This window comes from Rhinoderma darwinii, chromosome 9 (assembly GCF_050947455.1).
Source record: "Rhinoderma darwinii isolate aRhiDar2 chromosome 9, aRhiDar2.hap1, whole genome shotgun sequence".
NCBI lineage: Eukaryota > Metazoa > Chordata > Amphibia > Anura > Rhinodermatidae > Rhinoderma > Rhinoderma darwinii.
Window position 1 is genome coordinate 8,996,384 of NC_134695.1, and position 23,519 is coordinate 9,019,902.

At 39.2% G+C, this 23,519-nt stretch overlaps 1 long non-coding RNA gene across 1 annotated transcript; it reads left to right on the forward strand.

The window, feature by feature from the left end:
- Positions 1 to 838: 838 nt before the first annotated feature.
- Positions 839 to 18,754, forward strand: LOC142660252 (uncharacterized). Its single transcript, XR_012850439.1, has 4 exons — positions 839 to 974; positions 9,824 to 10,030; positions 12,911 to 12,976; positions 18,198 to 18,754. It is a non-coding gene; the product is annotated as an uncharacterized LOC142660252 (long non-coding RNA).
- Positions 18,755 to 23,519: the final 4,765 nt, after the last annotated feature.

Sequence of the window (23,519 nt, forward strand, 5' to 3'; positions counted from 1 at the left end):
TCCCCCTATAGTGCTCCATATACAGCCTACCCCTGTATATAGCCCCCCTGTAGATATAGCCCACCCCTGTATATGGTGTCCAACATATAGCCCGCACCTGTAGATAGTGGCCTACATATATCTCACCCTATAAATAGTGCTGCACATATAGCCGTTTATAGTGCCTCACATATAGCTCCCCCTATAGTGCTCCACATGTAGCCCACCCTTGTATACAGCGCCCGTGTAGATAGAGCTGACCTCTGTATATAGCCCCCCCCCCCCTGAAGATAGAGCCTGCCCTCTGTAGATAGAGCCCCCCTGTAGATAATGTCACTTACATTTTTATTAGGATAAAAAAAATTACAAACTCACCTCAATCAGATTCCCGGCCGTTCATGGCCTACAGTACAGGAGGGGGTGGTGGCGGCTGGTTTCAGTGGCGGCGCCGCAGAGAGGCAGCAGGCTGGCATCATGGACGGTGCGCTCCTGGCGTCCCCCCACCTTCCCTCTTAGTTGCGCCTGGGGAACATGCCCCGCCTGCCACCCCTAGCTACGCCCCTGCCTTAGCGTTTTATTTTGTTGAATAGGAGAGATGCTCTGCATTATTATTTTTTCTTTTAATACACATGTGGAAATCATAGATTTGTATTGTATATAATTGGATATTTTCAATGTGAATTAAACTATGGGAATATAGGCAAATTATTATAGGCTTATTCAGCAAGTGGTTATATTTACTTGGAACAAAATTATTTGTAGGGCTGCTTTAAAATTATGAAGAACATTAGGACATCTGTCTTTATTTGTATTTCATTTTTAGATATATGTTGTTTTTGATATTTTAACAGATTGTTTGAGAGAGGTAAACAAATTGACCGAAACGTTACATGGTCTGTGGATTGTAATAAAGAATAAAATTATTTCGAGTGGAATTACTATTTGAGTGCCAGATTTTACATAGTTTAATTTCACATGATATTATACTCTTGCAGGTACATCCCAATTTTTTTTCTGCTTTGGATATAGAAAGTTTTTAATATGGCAAAATTAACAAATATGATGACACTTTTCTTGTTGAATCTTGAAGCGTAGTTTCAGACAAGGTTCCATTTCTGAATATTATTGACATGTACACAAACTTTTCTGGCAGTCCGACTATCTTCAAGAGTGAATGTTAATTTAACTTATTACCAAAAAGTGAACACGTACATTGACTTAATTTTCTTTATTAATTTATCACTATGAAATTATATATATATATATATATATATATATATATATATATATATACATACATACACACACACACACACACTAGTCCTTCTCAATGAATTAAATATCAAAAAGTAAATTTATTTCAGTAATTCAATTCAAAAAGGTGAAACACTTATAATATATAGATTCATTACATACAGAATGATCTATTTCCAGATTTTTTTTTTCTTTTAACCGGTTAAGGACTAGGCTGTTTTACAGCTAAATGACCAGAGCAAATTTCACAATTTTGCTATGCGCTTCTTTAGATGACTATAACTCAGCAGGTGAATAAAGTTCATCTTTGAATTTTAAACTCTTTTTAAAGGACAGATAGCTTTTTGTTTTAGTGGCATTTGTCAGTATATATCATTTTTATTTTTTTCTCTAAAGTGGGCAAAATTGGAAAAAAATGCAAGAATTTAGCAATTGCGCCAGTTTATGCTAGCATTTTTCACACACGGTATGGACCACGGACAAAATTCATCGCATTTCACATTCTTCCACTTCTCCTGTGCATGGGGATACCAAATATGTGTGCTTTATTCACGGGCATGTGCCAGGGCTTGGCATAAAAGGAGGCTTTTTGGCCTTTTCGGTCCAGGAATTCTGCACTTGATTTTATAGCCGCATACTGTTTTCTGGGGGGCCTAATGCTGCTGAAAGATTAGAATCACCCCATAAATCACTTCATTCTCGCAAGTAGACCCCACAAGGTTTTCTTCAAGGGGTTTATCATATTTTTAGACAGTCCAGTTTTCTTCTGAAAGTTTCTTGAATAAGATGGATCAAAATAAAATTAGCAATTTTTTAGCAAATGCGTCAGTTTATACCAGCATTTTTCACTCATGGCATAGACCACGGCCAAAATTAATCTCCTTTCACATTCTTCCACTTCTCCTGAGCATGGGGATACCAAATATGTGTGTCTTATTTATCACATAGAGAAGTAGGAGGGCGGACGATAGAAGAAGCTTATTTCACAAATCGCTTTTTTCAAAGCTGGTTTTACAAAACTCAACAGAGTTTCTATAACACTTCCAAAATATCTGCTCTTGAAGCAGAAATCCCAAAATATTCATCTAGGGGTATAATGGGAATTTATTTTTTTGGGTTTTCTAAAATAAGAAATTGCAGGTTTATGCAAATGGAGCTCTCCAGCAGATGAACTTTAGAGAATATGCAAACATGACATCCACCCCCCACCCACCCATTCCCTCCCTCACCCTTGGAGTAAAATCAGGGGAAAAATAAAAACGTAATGTAGGGCAAATATATTTTCAACAAATTAACTAAAATCTAATAATTCAGAACAGTGTGGTATTTTTTAAAACATGGCTCAATGCACAGGCCTGGTTGTGAGGGACATGAGGGACAGAAATATCGGGAATCTTTGCGGTGCCCGTCTTTTCTGCAGACGCGGCACTTTTTCTGAGGGTTGCTTCTGGTTGGTGTTGGGGGAATCCGACTGATGAAGTGTCTTTCAGTCAGTCGCGTGACATCCTCAGACTGGGGACATTCTCGGGTGTCCTGAACATCAAAAATGAGGCCTTCAATAATTTTTTCCTGGAAATCCAGGTATGTGTCTCTGCCTCTGTTTTTTTTGTAGAGCACAAATGAGTTGTGGATGGCCACCTGTAACAAATAAATGGCCACTTTTTTGTACCAGGTTTTAGTTTTGCGTTTTACTAAATAGGGCTGTAAAACCTGGTCGCTTAAATCCACCCCCCCCCCCATGTACTTGTTATATTCGGACACGCTCACTGGTTTGTGCTTGTCCGATGTTGCCCCCCTTTCCCTCACTGCCACTGTTCCTGCGGTATGAATCGTGCTTAGCACATACACATCTTTGCGATCCCTGAACTTGACCGCCAGCAATTCTTCAGATGCATAAGCACAGGAGTCCCCCTTTACCATGCGCTTCCCCACTAATTGCTGTGGAAAACCAATTCTGTTTTTGTGCATGGTACCACATGCCCCAGTCCTTGCAGCATGCAAATGCCTAAACAGGGGCACACTCGAATAAAAATCACAGCACAGGTGGTACCCCTTGTGAAGCAGAGGCTGCATTATCTCCCACACGATCTTACTGCTGGTGGAAAGATCAGGGGGGCATCCAGGAACATTTATTGTGCGGTCCCGCCCTTCATAAATTCTGAAGGCGGTGGTATATCCTGACCCGCTTTCACACAATTTGTAGAGCTTAACGCCATATCTTGCCCTTTTTGAAGGTAGATATTGGCGAAAGCTAAGTCTGCCATGACAGTTGAGTAGGGATTCGTCCACACTTACATTCTGCTCAGGGGTGTAGAGTTGCAGAAATAAATTATTCAGGGAATTTATTAGCGGTCTTATTTTGAACAACCGATCCCGGTTTGCATCGGTACTTGGGGGGGCCTGTGCGTTGTCATTGAAGTGGAGGAACCTCATTATTGTCTCATAACGAGACCTGGGCATTACTGCAGAATATACTGGGGTGGCTTGGTCTTGTTGACCAGTAAGACCTAATGGAGGGCTTTTTGACAATACCCATATTTAGGGTGAGCCCCAAATTTTTTTTTAATTCCAGCAAATTGGTGGGCGTCCAATCTCTGGCATGGGTGGATGAAGGTTTCTGCCTTATATATTGAGTGGCATATAAATTTGTTTCGTGGACAATCTGATTTAGGATGTCGTCCGTTATAAATAAATGGAAGTAATCCATTTGGACAAAATTTGTATTGTCCACGGTTATGCCAGGAGTGGCAGTAAATCCGTGGATTCCAGGCCCAAAAGATGGGGCAGGTGCCCATACAAGAGCCTGGACTTGGCCCTGCGCTTTCAAGTTCTGCAGTTTCAACTGCATCAGGGACAACGTCCCCTGAAGATGAACCTGAAGTGACGCTGTCATCGTCACTACCTAAAACAGGTTCCATCTCGGACGCCATCTCTGATGTGGTCTCTGACTAAGACCACAGCATGGCGTATGCCTCCTCGGCGCTAAACAACTTCCTCGCCATAACGTAACTAACACTAACACTAACTAAACAAATTGTTGTTTTTTTTTTTATATAAAACACACAAACTGCTATATATATCTACACTACCGCTAACAAAAAAATAAACCGCTATTGCTATATATATTATATATATGTGGATATATATAATTATATACTCCCTACCTGCCTATTCTAATAGAATAAAAGATAGAAAGGTAGATATATAGAAAAAAAGATAGATGGATAGATAGATTGTATAGATAGATAGAAATCTATCTATACAGAGAATGTTTTAGAGTGTAACTGTATTTTTTGTGTAACTGTAACTGTAATCTTCTGGCAGCAATTCTCCCGAGTCTCTTCTTCTCCTCAAACTGAAACAATGTTTGAGGAGAAGACAAGAGGCAGGAGATTTACTGCCAGAAAAGTCAAAATAAAACAAATGTGGTCGCTGTGATAGGTTTTCACAGCGACCACATGTTCATGGACCATCAGATTGGTCCCTGATACTCTGCCCAGTGCCCAGAGCTGTTGGTAACAGCGTGGGCACAGGGCTGTGTGCACGCGATCGCGTGCACACTGTTTTCTATGCAGAAATGCATGTGATCGCTGTGATTGGTTGTCACAGCAATCACATGTTCAGGGGCCAAAAGATTGACCCCTGACATTCTGCCCAGTGCCCATGGCTGTTAGCAACAGCCAGGGCACAGAACTGTGTGCACGCGATCGCGCGTGCACAGTCTCTGAAGTGCCGCCGTAAATAGTCTATACGGCGGACTTTAGAGACCCTGACCGCTGGCCGTATAAATACGGCCAGCGGTCGGGAACCTGTTAATATTGATGATTATGGCTGTTAATGAAAACCCAAAATTTTGTGTCTCGGAAAATTAGAATATTATATACACCGTGTTCCAAATTATTATGCACATTGGATTTAAGTGTCAAACATTTGATTATTAGTTTTTCAATTAAACTCCTGGATGGTATTGTGTCTTAGGGCTCTTTGGATCATTGTAATCAATCTCAGACACCTGTGATAATTAGTTTGCCAGGTGTGCCCACCCAATCAAAGGAAAACTACTCAAGAAGGACGTTCCACATTATTAAGCAGGCCACAGGTTTCAAGCAATATGGGAAAGAAAAAGGATCTCTCTGCTGCCGAATAGCGTGAAATAGTGCAATACCTTGGACAAGGTATGAAAACATTGGATATTTCAAGAAAACGTAAGCGTGATCATCGTACTGTGAAAAGATTTGTGGCTGATTCAGAGCACAGACGGGTTTGTTCAGATAAAGGCATAATGAGGAAGGTTTCTGCCAGACAAATTAATAGGATTAGGAGAGCAGCTGCTAAAATGCAAAGCAGCAAACAGGTATTTGAAGCCGCTGGTGCCTCTGGTGTCGCGCGAACCTCAAGGTGTAGGATCCTCCAGAGGTTTGCAAGGGTGCATAAAGCTATTATTCGGCCACCCCTAAACAATGCTCACAAGCAGAAACGGTTGCAGTGGGCTCAGAAATACATGAAGACTAATTTTCAAACCGTGTTGTTTACTGATGAGTGCCGTGCAACCCTGGATGGTCCAGATGGATGGAGTAGTGGATGGTTGGTGAATGGCCACCATGTCCCAACAAGGCAGCAACGTCAGTAATGAGGTGGCGGAGTCATGTTTTGGGCTGGAATCATGGGGAGAGAGCTGGTAGGCCCCTTTAGGGTCCCTGACGGTGTGAAAATGACCTCTGCAAATTACGTAGAGTTTATGACTGACCACTTTCTTCCGTGGTACAAAAAAAAAGAACCGTGACTTCCGTAGCAAATTTATCTTCATGCATGTCAATGCACCATCTCATGCTGCAAAGTATACCTCTGTGTCATTGCTGCTATGGGCATAAAAAGGAGAGAAACTCATGGTGTGGCCCCCATGTTCCCCTTGACCTCAACCCTATTGTGAACCTTTGGAGCATCCTCAAGCAAAATATCTATGAGGGTGGGAGGCAGTTCACATCAAAACAGAAGCTCTGGGAGGCTATTCTGACATCCTGCAAAGATATTCAAGCAGAAACTGTCCAAATTCTCACAAATTCAATGAATGCAAGAATTGTGAAGGTGATATCAAAGTAGGGGTCCTATGTTAACATGTAACTTGGCCTGCTAAGTTTTTTTTTATTGAAAGAGCTTTTGATTTCTGTAAATATGACCTCCTGATGCTGCAAATTCAACAAATTACCGTTTTAGTTCTCTTTACAACCTTTAAAATGTTTTGATCTCTGTGTACTTCTAAAAAAAAAATCTGTTATCATTAGGAAATTTGTTCAATAAAATTTGCATTATACTCCAACGGTTGATGGCTTGAAGATTATACTGACTGTCATTTGCATCGGCTATTGAGGAAAATCAGCGAAAAATAACATTTGCATAATAATTTGGAATGTGGTGTAAGCCCAATTTCAAAAATTATTGTTAATACCGAAATGTTGGCCTACTAAAAAGTATGTACAGTATATTCACGCAGTACTTGGTCGGGGCTACTTTTGCATAAATTACTGCATCAATGTGGCGAGGCATGGAGGCGATCAGCCAGGTTATTAAATCAGGTATTGGTACTTTTGGAAGTGTGGGCAGGTGCCAAGTCCTGGAAAATTAAATCAGCATCTCCATAAAGCTTGTCAGCAGAGGGAAGCATGAAGTGCTGTAAAATTTCCTTGTAGACGGCTGCACTGAAACTGGACTTGATATAACACAGTAGACCAACACCGTTTATCAGTGTCCAAAGTCCTGTTTTCAGATGAAAGTAAATTTTGCATTTCATTGGGAAATCAAGGTCCCAGAATCTGGAGGAAGAGTGGAGAGACATAAATCCAAGTTGCTTGCCCAGTGTGAAGTTTTCACAGTTCGTGGTGGTTTGGGGCCGCCATGTCATCTGCTGGTGTTGGTCCACTGTTATATCAAGTCCAGAGTCAACGCCACCGTCTACCAGGAAATTTTACAGAACTTCATGCTTCCCTCTGCTGACAAGCTTTATGGAGATGCCGATTTCATTTTCCAGCAGGACTTGGCACCTGCCCACACTGCCAAATGTACCTTGTTTAATAACCGCAGTGCCACTGCGCTTGATTTGCCAGCAAAATCGCCTGACCTAAACCCCATAGAGAATCTATGGGGTATTGTCAAGAAGAAGATGAGACCCCAGACCCAACAATGCAGACGAGCTGAAGGCCACTATCAAAGCAACCTGGGCAGTGCCACAGGCTGATCGCCTCCATGACACGCCACATTGATGCAGTAATTCATGAAAAAGAAGCCCCGACTATTGAGTGCATATACTGTACATACTTTTCAGTAGGCTAACATTTCGGTATTATTTTTGAAATTGGGCTTATATAATATTCTAATTTTCTGAGACACAAAATTTTGGGTTTTCATTAACGGTTAGCCATAATAATCAACATTAAAAGAAAAAATTGCTGGAAATAGATCACTGTGTGTAATGACTAATATAGGTTTCACTTTTTGAATTGAATTAGTGAAATAAATTAACTTTTTGATGATATTCTAATTCATTGAGAAGGACTAGTATGTGTCTGTATGTATATATATATATATATATATATACACATACACATACACATACACACACACACACACACACACACACTCACAACCGTTCAAAAGTTTGGGGTCACCCAGACAATTTTGTGTTTTCCATGAAAACTCACACTTATATTTATCAAATGAGTTGCAAAATGACTAGAAAATATAGTCAAGACATTGACAAGGTTAGAAATAATGATTTTTATTTCAAATAATAATTTTCTCCTTCAAACTTTGCTTTCGTCAAAGAATGCTCCATTTGCATAAATTACAGCTTTGGCATTCTAGCTGTTAATTTGCTAAGGTAAATCGGGAGAAATTTCACCCCATGCTTCCAGAAGCCCCTATTCTACACTAGAAGTTGGATTGGCTTGATGGGCACTTCTTTCGTACTATACGGTCAAGCTGCTCCCAAAATGGAGGGATAGCCTTCCTTATTCAAAATCCCTTTTACCTTGTACAAATCTCCCAATTTACCAGCACCAAAGCAACCCCAGACCATCACATTACCTCCACCATGCTTGACAGATGGCGTCAGGCACTCTTCCAGCATCTTTTCAGTTGTTCTGCGTCTCACAAATGTTCTTCTGTGTGATCCAAACACCTCAAACTTCCATTCGTCTGTCCATAACACTTTTTTACAATCTTCCGCTGTCCAAGGTTTGTGTACTTTTGCCCATATTAATCTTTTCCTTTTATTAGCAAGTCTCAGATATGGCTTTTTCTTTGCCACTCTGCCCTGAAGGCCAGCATCCCGGAGTCGCCTCTTCACTGTAAACGTTGACACTGGCGTTTTGCAGGTACTATTTAATGAAGCTGCCAGTTGAGAACCTGTGACGCGTCTATTTCTCAAACTAGAGACTCTAATGTACTTGTCTTGTTGCTCAGTTGTGCAGCGGGGCCTCCCACTTCTCTTTCTACTCTGGTTAGAGCCTGTGTGTGCTGTCCTCTGAAGAGAGTAGTACACACCGTTGTAGGAAATCTTCAGTTTCTTGGCAATTTCTCGCATGGAATAGCCTTCATTTCTAAGAACAAGAATAGACTGTCGAGTTTCACATGAAAGCTCTCTTTTACTAGCCATTTTGAGAGTTTAATCGAACCCACAAATGTAAGGCTCCAGATTCTCAACTAGCTCAAAGGAAGGTCAGTTTTATAGCTCATCTAAACAGCAAAATTGTTTACAGCGGTGCTAACATAATTGCACAAGGGTTTTCAAGTGTTTTATAATCATCCATTAGCCTTCTAACACGGTTAGCAAACACAATGTACCATTAGAACACTGGAGTGATGGTTGCTGGAAATGGGCCTCTATACACCTATGTAGATATTGCATTAAAAACCAGACGTTTGCAGCTAGTATAGTCATTTAGCACATTAACAATGTATAGAGTGTATTTCTGATTACTTTAATGCTGTCTTCATTGAAAAAAACTGTGCTTTTCTTGCAAAAATAAGAAAATTTCTAAGTGACCCTAAACCTTTGAAGGGTAGTGTGTATATATATATATATATATATATATATATATATATATATATATATATATATATATATAAAATGTATGTGTGTCTGTATATATATATCTACATGTTATGAATGTTTTATTTTAAATTTATACTTATTTGATGCAATGAAATTAAATATACTCAGTTATGCACAACTTCTCAGTAAAAGTTTTAGTTTATAAAGTGTTAAATATGTTTTGCTGACAAATTTGGGACAGTTGAAATTTTTCAATAAAGTCAGATGGAATTTAGGGAAGTTCAACTTTATCCCAGTTTCAGTTGTCAAAATATGCTATATGAAGCAAAACTGCATTAAGACTAGTATTTTGTGTAAGATATTCGCTGTCATGTGCAAAATGTCACCTGTATGTGGTTAAAGTCTATATAAGCCAGAGCTTATGTAATGAAGGCAGACATTCGTCTCCTCACGGGCGAGAATAAAGCTCTTATTGAGGTGAAAACTTGAATCATTCTAGAGAAGTATGGAAAATTCTTCTAACATCTTGGTCCTTCGCAGCAGGAAACTAATATCTCCAGACCCTCGTCCACCCGAGGACTGTACACCGGCACGGGGTGAGTCATCACTATACTCACTTAATTCAAAGACCTCCGGTTGAATTACCGTTAAAAGAGAGGCCAGTCAGACGGAGGGACGAGGTGGAGTGACAGTTTTTAAAAGAACATAGTAAGGAGAATTGAGGATTCGAGTTTTCACTGAATAACGGTAATATAATTTTGTATATATAGGTTTTTATTATTTTTCATATTTAGATGTTATAAGGTTATGTGATAAAAACCTAAGTTAGATCTTAGGTACTAAGACTGGGTCTTAGTTATATTAAGCACAGGTCTTAATATAAAAACCTGGGAATAACGGTTCTCGAGGTTAGTAGTCCATAGCCTATGTGAGAAGGCTTCAGGTAATCAATAACTCTGTGCAGCACGTAAAAGATAAAGTACTTGGGGATTTGGAGGATCTCTTATAGAGTATTAGGATTATTTGTTATAGAGTATTAGGATTATTTGTTTTATAAAGTTTAAGATTGTGACTAAAAGTATTGAATGATTGAGATAAACTAAATCCAAAAGTTAAAGATATAGTCTTTCAAACTGTGGTGTAGAGATACATCCAGGACATCTGCTGCTGGTTTGACCAGCCTCTTATTGTCTCTGGACGCACCTGACACCAGAAGTTTTAAGGTAATCAAGTATTTCATTGGTGAAATTGAAAGAAATGGTTGTTATACAGGGTGGGCCATTTATATGGATACACCCAAATAAAATGGGAATGGTTGGGGATATTAACTTCCTGTTTGTGGCACATTAGTATATGGGAGGGGGGAAACTTTTCAAGCTGGGTGTTGACCATGGCTGCCATTTTGAAGTCGGTCATTTTGTATCCAACTTTAGTTTTTTCAATGGGAAGAGGGTCATGTGACACATCAAACTTATCAAGAATTTCACAAGAAAAACAATGGTGTGCTTAGTTTTAACGTTACTTTATTCTTTCATTAGTTATTTACAAGTTTCTGACCACTTATAAAATGTGTTCAAAGTGCTTCCCATTGTGTTGGATTGTCAATGCAACCCTCTTCTCCCACTCTTCACACACTGATAACACCGCAGAAGAAATGCCTCCCGATCTGACCCCCTTAGACTTTTATCTTTGGGGTCATCTGAAGGCAATTGTCTATGCTGTAAAGATACGAGATGTGCAGCAACTGAAACTACGGATACTGGAAGCCTGTGCTAGCATTTCTTCTGTGGTGTTGCTATCAGTGTGTGAAGAGTGGGAGAAGAGGGTTGCATTGACAATCCAACACAATGGGCAGCACTTTGAACACATTTTATAAGTGGTCAGAAACTTGTAAATAACTCATGAAAGAATAAAGTAACGTTAAAACCAAGCACACCATTGTTTTTCACATGACCATCTTCCCATTGAAAAAACTAAAGTTGGATACAAAATGACCGACTTCAAAATGGCCGCCTAGGTCAACACCCAGCTTGAAAAGTTTCCCCCCTCCCATATACTAATGTGCCACAAACAGGAAGTTAATATCAACCATTTCATTTTATTTAGGTGTATCCATATAAATGGCCCACCCTGTAGATTAAACATATATGAGACTCCTTGACTGTGAAGATTGAATGTATGAGGGTTAAATAAATAAAACCCTCTGTGTATAAGGGAGTCCAATTAAGAATGGTCCTGTGTAAAATTGTTACAAGGACAAATCAGTAGGAAAAATACTGTTAAAACACCCAGGAACATAAAGTATATGACTGATCAACATTATACTTGTAAATATTGGTGTGAGCGTTGTGTGTGTACTGTGAAACTTTGGTGAAAGTACCTAGTGGTCAAGATATACCAGGTATACAGAAATATAGAATAGGATATATTCCCAACTGACCATCAAAATTCTACAAGACTCTTTGAATGAGATCAAATTAGAGTCAGATCATAGAACCAAGATCAAATAATAGAATAAATGAACATTAGTAAGCCAAATTGTCATGTAGCAAAAAAAATGGATTAACATCTATTGTCCCGAAGGCTTTTCATTACGTTTGGTTGGTCTTTATTATTTACTATATTTGTGATTAAGATATTTAAAAATATTAGAAAAGGACAAAGGCCCACCAGATTGAGTGTCCGTTTGGATTAATGTTGGTTATTTCTACTGAAGGTTGGAGAATAGTCGAAATAATTGATAAAGGAAACGAAGTTAATCAAATCTTTCCATATTAAAAGTGTTTAGATTAAATATACATAAGACTCCTGCTCTAGAAAAAAAACTATTGGCACATTATTAACGGACCTAGAAGGAGGCAAACTATATATATCCCTAAAAGACGCCCCATTTAGGTGTCCATTAAATAGAGACATATACTGAAATTGCTAAATTAGATTTCCTTTCAAAAGGACACTGCTTGTAACATATCAGGAAAATGTTCAGGATGCGGTTGTTTGTGTTAAAAAGTATTCAAATATTCCTTTAGAAGGGGATGTTAAGTATATGCACAAATTAGATGTGGTGAATGTAAAATGATGATAAGGGTGTGGCAAATTTGGATTTAAAGGGAATATGAGTGTAATTGAATATTATAATTTAGTGAAAGAAAATTGAAAAGTGTGATGAGAATCAGGAGAGAGAAGTGTGGCTTTGATTGTGTAAGACGACGGTTGGAAGAATCTCAAAAAAGGGAACAAGGTAGAAAGTTCTGACAGAATGTTAAAATGATCAGAAAAGCAGAACTATAGAAGAATGTGCCAATATATATTTATACTGAATTACTTGAATTTCAAATTATTGTTATTAAAGTAAAATTAGTGTGTAAAAAGTCCTACAACATTGAAATTAAGTACTAGGTTGTGTAAATAGACTGACTTTTTAAGTAATTAAAGTTGGCTGTGTAAAATCAGGATTTAAAGTTATAAATACAGCAGTTTACTTAATGTACGAATTTGCAAATGACAATGACTTGTTTAATATGGAACATGAGTCTGATTGTCACAGTTTAATGCAATTTGAATCCCAAGGGTTACCAGGTGTCACTGATGTACCTTTGACTAACTATGATGTTCACTATTTTGTAGACAGATCCATATACTGGAATGAGCAGACAGGACATTTCACCACTGGGTATGCAGTAGTCCAGGAAGGTAAGACAGTGCTGAAAAATGCACTGCCCTCCAGCAGCTCTGCCGAAGAGGCAGAACTCATGGCACTCGCAGAAGCATGTAAGTTGGGCACAGGTAAAAGTGTGAACGTCTATACAGACTCAAGGTACACCTTTCGAGTCGAACATGATTATGGCACAATTTAGCAAGCAAGAGGCTTTCTGACTGCAGCAGGCAAACCAATGTACTGGTTTGCACCTGGATTTCAGAACGCGGCTGCTCGACATGTAGAGGGTTGCCTGACATGCATCAGACACAACCCCGGTAAAATGACAAAAACACCCAGTAAGCACACGCCTCGTCCTGATCACCCCTTCCAGCTACTCCAGGTGTACTACATACAGCTACCCAAGGTAGGTGTATATGAATATGTCCTCGTATGCACGAACGTGTTTTCAAATTGGCCTGAGGAATGGCCAGAGACCAAAAACATAGCTAGAAACACTGCTAGGAAAATACTCAGGGAAGTAGTATGCCGATATGGGGGTCTCTGAAGTAATTGAGAGTGACAGAGGAACCCACTTCACAGGAGAAGTATTAGGGGATATATTTACTAGCCTCGGTAACACACAGGCATTCCATACACCATATTACCCAAGAAGGTAAATATCTGTATGAGTGAAGAAAGTCAGCAATACTCCAAGCACTGAAACCTCTGACAAAAAGACAAAGGATTGTCCTTTTTGGGTATGTCTAACTTCTAGAGAAGTTGGATAGCCAATTATCTTGCTATTACAGGACCATTGATGCCTTTGATTTATGAAGATAAATATTTTTTTTCTCAGATATAACAGGTTCTTGTAGGCTCTTCATTGCTTGGATAAACTGATTTAAAAAAAACAAAAAAAAAAACCTTTATTCAAACTGTAGGATTGTAAAAATGGATATAGGACTTCAGTGCTAACACAGGAGTATGGTGGAAAGGATAGACCTCTAGCTTACTACTCATTCAAAACTCTACCCAGTAGCTAGAGCCTTACCTCCCTGTGTTCAATCAGTTGTAGCCACTGCAGAAGCTATAAGAGCTTCCGCCACATTAGTGTTATTTAGGATGGAAAGATGTACCACTTTAAATTCTTTGACCTTGATGTCTACTGCGGAGGATGGTGAACCACATGATTGCCTATCCTCCATAGCAGAAAGAGTGTTACTAAGATCAGATCTTAAAGATACTCCACTACTAAATAGTGATCTCATACTGTTTGTAGATGGATCTTGTAAGAACAAATACATCCTACCCAGCAACTTATTCAGATGTGCAGTTATATTGAGCCATCGGACAAACCATGTCTCAACAGGGGGGGGGGGTGGTAGAGATCATATCTAAAGTGTTCATGGCATATGGCTTTACTTACTACTCTAAAAAAAAATGTGTTTAACTTGTTTAACATGCGCCAAACATAATCCACAGGGGAATGTAAGACCAAAAAGAGGACAGTTCCCAAGTCCACAATATCCATTCTAAAACATTTGTATGGATTTCATTGAAGTTGTTTTTGCTTCCTAAGATATTAGGAATATCTATAAGGGCGTTAATTTGAATCTCAGAGTAGGCAAGAAAAAAATTGGTTTGAGACACTTGTCAGATAAAACATATGGGATCTGTGAATATTTCTGTGAGTAGAAGATGTTACAGATAATCAGCTCAGATCAAGGTACAAATCCTACTGAAAAGAGTAACAAGTGTGACATAAAATGTACCCAGTAACTACATTTTCTAGGTGCCCTGTCCAGAGGGACAGAGAAGTTCTTCTTATATAAAGGTGTTTGATTAATTGTTTGTTTGATTTGATGTACAGGACTTATCAATGAACTGATGGGACCCAAACCTGAGGGGTTATGGCGTGAGATTGGTGATAGTATTATTTTCTTAGTTGAGACCCTATTGTCTGAGGTTTATAATTATAATGCGTGTAAACATGCCACGGTATTGTGAATAACAACTTGGTGTTTTATGTGGAGTTATGAGGTGAAGGTCACTGGTTGTTGTCACTCATAAGTAAAAAGTACATGGCAATGAGAGCCCAGAGGTTATGTGACCTGGGTGTCTTTAGGTTTGAGAAAGATGCTGCCCACAACCTATTATATCTGCAGGGGTAAAGGTCCCATTAGGACCGTAAGTGACAGTGCGACAATTATGACCAATATGTACCGTGAGAAGTTTGGATTATTGCCAATATTAGTAGGTTTAGCAGTAAAGAATCCTCATAAAAGTGGCCGACAGATTGGACACGGTTACAGATTATGTGTTTGATGTTTTGAATTCTGCCCAAGGGGGCATTTGCCAAGTAGTTGGCCCAACCTGTTGCCACTGTATAGACCTTTGTGGCATTATGCAGGACAAGTATGACCATAGAGCAAGCGAAGAAAATAAAGTCTGTAAGGGGAATAAGCCCTCTTTTAAGTACCTGACTTTGGTACAAAATGTTCTCACATAAACAAAAGGTGGGAAAAATGAAAGTGATTAAAATAATGTTTAAATTAATTCATTTTGTGCAGCAGCCACCTTGTCTGGAGACCCCATCTTGTTCTTATGCAGTGAATAAGAAAGACATTGTTTCTTTAAGACAAGTATATTAATGCTGATTTCGTATGTTATTAAAATTAGTTATTTTTGACCTTCGTTCTCATGCGAAACTCAAAGGGAAGAAATTTTGTTTAGTGATTATTGATGCCTTTACCAAATGGGTAGACCATTTGTAATACCGCAGTTAAAACCATTCTCTAGGATGGATCAAGAGTTTGATTTTACACTTGCTGAATATATGGCAAAAATGCTAACCAACAAGGAAGTTTCTATCTCTAATTGTATCCCAGGGGACCCTGCACCAGTACCTGTACCTGAACCTGTGAAGCCAGGAAATTGGATATTATTTTTGTTGAGAAAGACCATATCAGGTTCTGCTTACCACACCTACGGCCGTAAAGATAGCCGAACGTACCACTTAGATACACTAAGGGAATTGCCACTATCCTACTAGGCTACAAAAGACTGATAACAAAGGGTGGTCATTTGTTAGAAGTGACTGGATGTTTTCTTCACTGAAGTTTGAGACCAGAGCCTGGGAGGAGACAGGGTAAAATGTTATTAGTTATTCTAGGTATCCTATAGGGGTCCAAGGTGTGTCAACCTAAGGTATGGAATCCCTAGTAAGCATTGTCGGGAGTATGATTCCCTAAAGACTTAGGTTGGAGAGTTAAATATTTTAATTTCACGGAAGGTAAGACTGCAACATATTAAATAGATTTCTGCGCTATTCAGATAAATACATTTGTACTATCTATGTAAATACCCTAATAAAAAGGATAAGGGACTATATGCTATAGGAACTGGTGTTTCAGGTACTGACGCTATAGGGCATTTTTTTTTATTGAAGTTAAGAAAAAGGATGCAACTGAAAGTTTTTTAGTTCCAAAGATAGACCTACCCTCCAAAGTCTATCTGGCCAACTTCATTTATGAAGATAAATTGGCATTAGAAACAGGTTACAGTGATAAACATGAATAGTTAGCCTGGATGAGATCAAAAGCTAGGCCACATCTGGCTACTATACCTTTCACGTTATCAGATAAGGAGAACCCACAAGGTCTGCAGTGCGTGCTATCTTTATATAATGCATCATATAATCCAGGTGATAAATTATGTAAGACATTCTTTTTATTGTACCCACCTGTGGGGAGAGATGAATTCCCTCCCTTTTAACCAGGCAACTACACCTACTTTGTGAAGAATGGGCAAGGTAAGAAAGTAGGGAATCTCACTGAAGAGTTTTGTGCCTGAAAATGGTAATTACTCCTCTAACTGGTTTACCAACCAGACAAGGGCAAGGACTGATCTCTGATGACTATGTGGAGACAGGAAGGCCAAGTGGCGGGGAGGCTGTACTCTGGTTCAGCTTCTGATGCCATTCCGGTTGTTTTCAGTCCGAGTTTCAGAGAATGAGAAAAAGCCCTGGAGACTATCTGAATCGCTATAAGCGATCTATCCCTTTAACCATAAAATATACATAGATGAAATAGGAGTACACTGTGGCGTGCCAAATGAGTTTAAAGAGGCTCTATCACCACATAAGTGCCCTATCTCCTACATAAGGAGATCGGCGCTAGAACGAAGGTGGACAGCAGTGATTTTTATTTAAAAAAAAACGATCTATTTTCACCACTTTATTAGCGATTTTAGATTTATGCTAATGAGTTTCTTAATGCCCAAGTGGGCTTTTTTTTAACTTTAGACCAAGTGGGCGTTGTACAGAGGAGTGTATGACGCTGACCAATCAGCGTCATGCACTCCTCTCCATTCATTACCTCAGCACATAGTGAACCTTTTAGATCACTATGTGCTGTCTTATACTTACACATTAACGATACTGAAGTTTTTAGACAGTGAATAGACATTCCACGGGATGTCTTTTCACAATCCCTGCACTTCGTTACGGTTTCTGTGGTACTTACAGCAGAGCAAGCGTAATCTCGCGAGATTACGCTGTAAATGACAGGTTACAACGAGATTACGCTTGCGCTGCTGTAACTACCACAGAAACCGTAACGAAGTTCAGGGATTGTGAATAGACAACCCGTGGAATGTCTATTCACTGTCTAAACACTTCAGTATCGTTAATGTGTTAGTATAAGACCGCAGATAGTGATCTAAAAGGATCCCTATGCGCTGACTAAATGAATGGAGAGGAGTGCATAATGGTGATTGGTCAGCGTCATACACTCCTCTGTACAACGCCCACTTGGTCTAAAGTAAAAACACGCCCACTTGGGCATTAAGCAACTCATTAGCATAAATCTAAAATCGCTAATAAAAGGAGGTGAAAACAGAGTTTTTTTTCAAATAAAAAGCACTGCTGTCACCTACATTATAGCGCCGATCTCCTTATGTAGGAGATAGGGCACTTATAATGTGGTGACAGAGCCTCTTTAAGGCCCAAAATCAGATTGCATCAGGCTTCGAGTCTGTACTTTTCTGGTGGTCTATGATAAATAAGAATGTCGACTGGATTAATTATATTTATCACAATCAACAGAGATTTGTTCATTTTACCAAAGATGCAATAAAGGACATTGCAGATCAGTTGGGACCTATATCATTAATGACATGGCAAAATAGAATGGCCCTGGATATTTTACTAGCAGAAAAAGGGGGTGTTTCAAAATGTTTGTATCTTCTGTTGTACTTTTATTTCCAATAATACAGCTCCTGATGCCAGTATTACCAAGGAAATGGAAGGACTCAATTCCCTGTCCAAAGAGCTTGCAGGAAAACTCCAGAATAAATGACATCTTCACCTCATGGATTGAGGGGTAGTTTGGAAAATGGACTGGCCTTGTAACATCTGTACTCATGACCATTGCCGTTGTTGCCAGTATATTGACTGTTTGTGGATGCTGTGCGATATTTTGCCTAAGAGGATTGATCCAAAGTTTAATTGAGACCTCAGTGACAAAGACAATATGCCAAGAGATTCAAAAGAAGTGTACCTGTCCTGGATATTTTATAGAACATTTCTTGATAAATTTACAACAGGGTGGAATGTTATGAAAGTTTTATTTTAAATTTATACTTATTTGATGCAATGAAATAAAATATACACTCAGTTATGCAGAACTTCTCAGGAAATGTTTTAGTTTATAAAGTGTTAAATATGTTTTGCCAACAAATTTGGGACAGTTGAAATTTCTCAATTAAGTCAGATGGAATTTATGGAAGTTCAACTTTATCCCAGTTTCAGTTGTGTCAAAATATGCTATATGAAGCAAAACTGCATTAGACTAGTATTTTGTGTAAGATATTCACTGTCATGTGCAAAATGTCACCTGTTTGTTCGCGGACGAGAATAAAGCTCTTATTGAGGTGAAAACTTCACACATGGGCTCTGTATCTAAGCCTACCACATGTAGTTTTTTTACAGGTTCGGTTGTTGAACTACGTCGGATTCAAGGACTACTTCGATGACTGCCTTTTTTCTGATCAATAAAATGGTTAATGAGGTTTGTGTTTTTCTAGGTCTTTGTGTTTTATTTAAACTTTATTACTTCCTTAGTAATGGCCGCCGGATGATTGACAGCGTCCATTACTAAGGCGGGGCTTAGTGTTAGCTGGTGCAGAGGCTAACACTAACACCCATTATTACCCTGGTACTCACTGACACCAGGGGTGCCGGGAAGAGCCAAGTACCATCCTGTACTTGACCATCTGTAGTGAAGGTCGGATACTGGGGCGGCCGCGGACTGGTATCAGGCTGGGAAAGGGCAAAAATAGCGGCCCTTGCCTCCTCGGTAATGCGGCCTGCTGCTTTATTGTATCTGGCTATTATGAAAACCCCACGTCATTTAAAAATAAAAAAACAATAATTGGAAAGAACGATGTAAGATCCCCCCCAATTTTCATAACCAGCCAGATACAACACAGCAGCAGCCTAGCATTACCAGGGTGGGAAGGGCCACTGTTTTAGGCCTTCCCCGGCCTAATACTACCAGCCTGCGGCCGCCCCAGTGCCCAACCAACAATATAGATGGTCGGGAACAGGTACGTACCCGATTCTTCCCAGTACCCCTGGTGGCGGTGGGTACCGGGCTAATAATGGGGGTTAGTGTTAGCCTCCGGCATAACATTAAGCCCCTCCTTAGTAATGGACGCTTTCAATCAGCCAGCAGTTATTACTAAGGTGGTAATAACAATTAAAAAAATAGAAAAAATATTTTATTCAAATAAAAAAAAAACACACAGCTAACCATTTTATTTTGAATAAAAAAACGCCGTCATTGAAGTACTTGAATCAGACAGTCCAACGACAGAACCTGTAAAATAACTCAAACGCACAAAAATAATTAGTAACACATTAAGAAGCAAAACAATTATTATTCTTACCTTTCCTGGGTCCAGCGCTGGAGCTGCAATGTCAGCGAGCTGGGCCCTTTATCTAATCCAATCATGTGTCATACTTTCTGCTGAGCCAATGTATCTAATCCTATCCATAGTTTATAGGGTCGTAGTGCTATAGATATGCTGTCTCCTATACACACACAATTTCTTGGGGAGGGGGGGACATATGTATTGGGGCTATTTTCCCTGACATTTTAAGACCTTAGTGACATCCCTGGCTGCTAGTGCTGCATTGTTGGGTCACTTAAGAGACCCAGCGATGCAACTGAAAGCTGTGGGCTGTCGGCCATGAAAAGTTTGCGGGGGGGCGCAATAAGAACTTTTGCATCGGGGCCCATGAGCCTTTAGCTACGCCCCTGTATGTGCATATACATACACACACACATATATATATATATATATATACACACATACACACACTTAATTTGTGTTACAATGTACGGTCTCATTTTTATTGGATTTCCCTTTAAGTTCTTGACCTTTGCCACTAGGAGCATCCAGATCTATTATTTTAATGATCTTCTCTTTAGTCTTCCATTTATTTTTATCAATAAATATTAATTTATGGAAGGAGAAATTAATTAAAAATCACACTAAGCCCATTAAGAGGCACTAAGATTTTCCTGCAGTCAATTTAATTACGTAAAAAGTTTTAAAGAGGAATCAAATATGCTTTACAATCATGTGCTAAAATAATATAATGTAAAAAATTAGCTTATACACTTGATCTGAAAGTAGTCAAATATTTGTTTTACTTCAAGAAAACCAGTTAGCTATTCTCACATGTCCGTATTAGTAAATACTTGCATTCCCCATAACATAATTCTGGAGCGTAATTTCTTAGGACTTTGAATTGTTCTGTTCCTCCTGGAATTGTATGAATAAATGGACAACTGGACATTACCATTCCCCTTGTCAATGGGACCTGTCCCTATATAGTCAGCAGTGATTGAATAGTGTGAGTCTGTAGGGACCTGTCCCTTTGATGGGGAACAGCAACACCCAATATTCATGTTAGTCGTGAACTTCTCGGAGGAATAATAGAGGAATAGCACAATACAGAGTTCTAAGAAATGATGTTACAGAATTGTTATTACATGGGGTAAACCAGTATTTACTTACTATAAGGGAGAAGCCCCACCAGTGACCCAGCCTTTCACTTACAGGCCGTTAAAACACAACTTTTATACACGATCTTATTAAGATAGATACATGGTGAGTAGGTCCATATAAAGTGAGTTAAAGCCAAGGGATGGGAAAAGGGAAGTAAAAAATGTCTACACATAGGAGCTTATATTTTTTGGTTCTAGGAAATTATCTAAGCCTTTTTAAGGCCATCTACTGTACCTGCTGTGACCAGCTCCTGCGGTAGACTATTCCATAGATTCACAGTTCTCACAGTAAAGAAGGCTTGTCGCCTCTGCAGGTTGAACCTTTTTTTTCCCAGACGGAGGGAGTGCCCCCTTGTTTTTTGAGGGGGTTTTAAATGGAACAGGATTTCACCATATTTTTTGTATGTGCCATTTATATATTTATATAAGTTAATCATGTCCCCCCTTAGTCGTCTATTTTCAAGGCTAAATAGGTTTAGTTCTTTTAATCTTTCCTCATAACTTAGATTCTCCATGCACCTTATTAGCTTCGTTGCTCTTCTTTGAATTTTTTCCAACTCCAGGACATCCTTTCTATGAACTGGAGCCCCGAACTTAACTGCATAGTCTAGATAAGGCCTCACTAATGCTTTGTAAAGCCTCACTAATTCTTTGTACATCCCTGTCCCGCAAGTCCATGCCTCTTTTAATACTCGACAATATCTTGCTGGCCTTTGAAGCAGCTGATTGACATTGCATGCTGTTATTTAGTTTATGATTTACAAGTACACCCAGATCCTTCTCAACAAGTAACTCCTCCAGTGTAGCCCCCCCCCTAGGACATATGATGCATGCAGGTTGTTCGTACCCAGGTGCATAACTTTACACTTATCTACATTAAACCTCATTTGCCAAGTGGACGCCAAAACACTCAGTTTGTTTAAATCCGCTTGCAATTCACGAACATCTTCCATAGACTGAACATTACTACATAGCTTGGTGTCATCTGCAAAAATAGAAATAGTGCTATTAATCCCATCCTCTACAGGGTGGGCCATTTATATGGATACACCTAAATAAAATGGGAATGGTTGGTGATATTAACTTCCTATTTGTGGCACATTAGTATATGGGAGTGGGGAAACTTTTCAAGCTGGGTGTTGACCATGGTGGCCATTTTGAAGTCGGCCATTTTGTATCCAACTTTAGTTTTTTCAATGGGAAGAGGGTCATGTGACACATCAAACTTATCGAGAATTTCACAAGAAAAACAATGGTGTGCTTGGTTTTAACGTTACTTTATTCTTTCATGAGTTATTTACAAGTTTCTCTTTGTTTACAGCCATTGACATGTCGCAGAGGTTAACACGTGAGAAGCGGATAGAAATTGTGTTGATGTCTGGTGAACGCAGTACCCGGGTCATTGCAGCAGATTTCAATGCAAGACACTCTACGAGACCACCCATCTCCCATGCTACAGTTTGCAAACTGCTTGCCAAGTTTCGTGAAACTGGTTCAGTGTTGGATTTGCCCAAATGTGGACGCATGAAAACTGTCACTAATGAAGAAACATCAGTGGCTGTCCTTTTTATTTTGAAAAACGAACATTTTTGAGCAAGTTATGAGCAATTTTAGATTTATGCTAATTAGTTACTTGTTAACCAAATGGGCGTTTTTTTTACTTTTTACCAACTGGGCCCAGAACTGAACTGCAGTTCAGCTTCTTTCACTGCACAGCGTGATTGTGCAGTGAAAGAAGCTGGGCTGGAACAATGAGAAGTGTATGACACTGATTGGTCAGCCTCATACACTCCTCTGTACAACACCCAGTTGGTAAAAAGTAAAAACACGCCCAGTTGTCCATTGAGAAACTCATTAGCATAAATCTAAACTAGCTCATAACTTGCTCAAAAATGATCGTTTTTCAAAATAAAAACCACTGCTGTTATCTACATTACAGCGCCGATCACATTATGTAGGAGAAAGGGCATTTATAATCTGGTGACAGCCTTTTTAAGCTTACTGGTATATAATCACCCGAGGAAGACCTAGAACCCTTTTTCAAAATAGGCACCACATTTGCCCTGCGCCAGTCCCTTGGCACTATACCAGTCACTAGGGAATCTCTAAATATTATGAAGAGGGGGACAGAAATAACTGTACTAAGCTCTTTAAGAACTCTAGGGTGTAAGCCAACTGGTCCCGGGGCCTTGTGTACATTTATTTTGTTTAATTTAGCTTGGACCATCTCTACATTCATCCAATTCAGTATATCAACTGATATATTAACAGCACTGGCACCGGCTACATCAGCTGCTCTTTCTTCTGTTGTATATACAGAGCTGAAGTACCCATTTAGTATCTCTGCCTTCTCTTGATCCCCTGTGACCAACTCCCCATTACCACTATCTAGGGCTCCTACATGTTCAGACCTTGGCTTTTTTGCATTTATATACTTGATGTTTTTGGGATTTGTTTTCCTATCCTTGGCCACCTGCCTTTCATATTGTATTTTTGCTGATTTTATTACCTTTTTACAAAT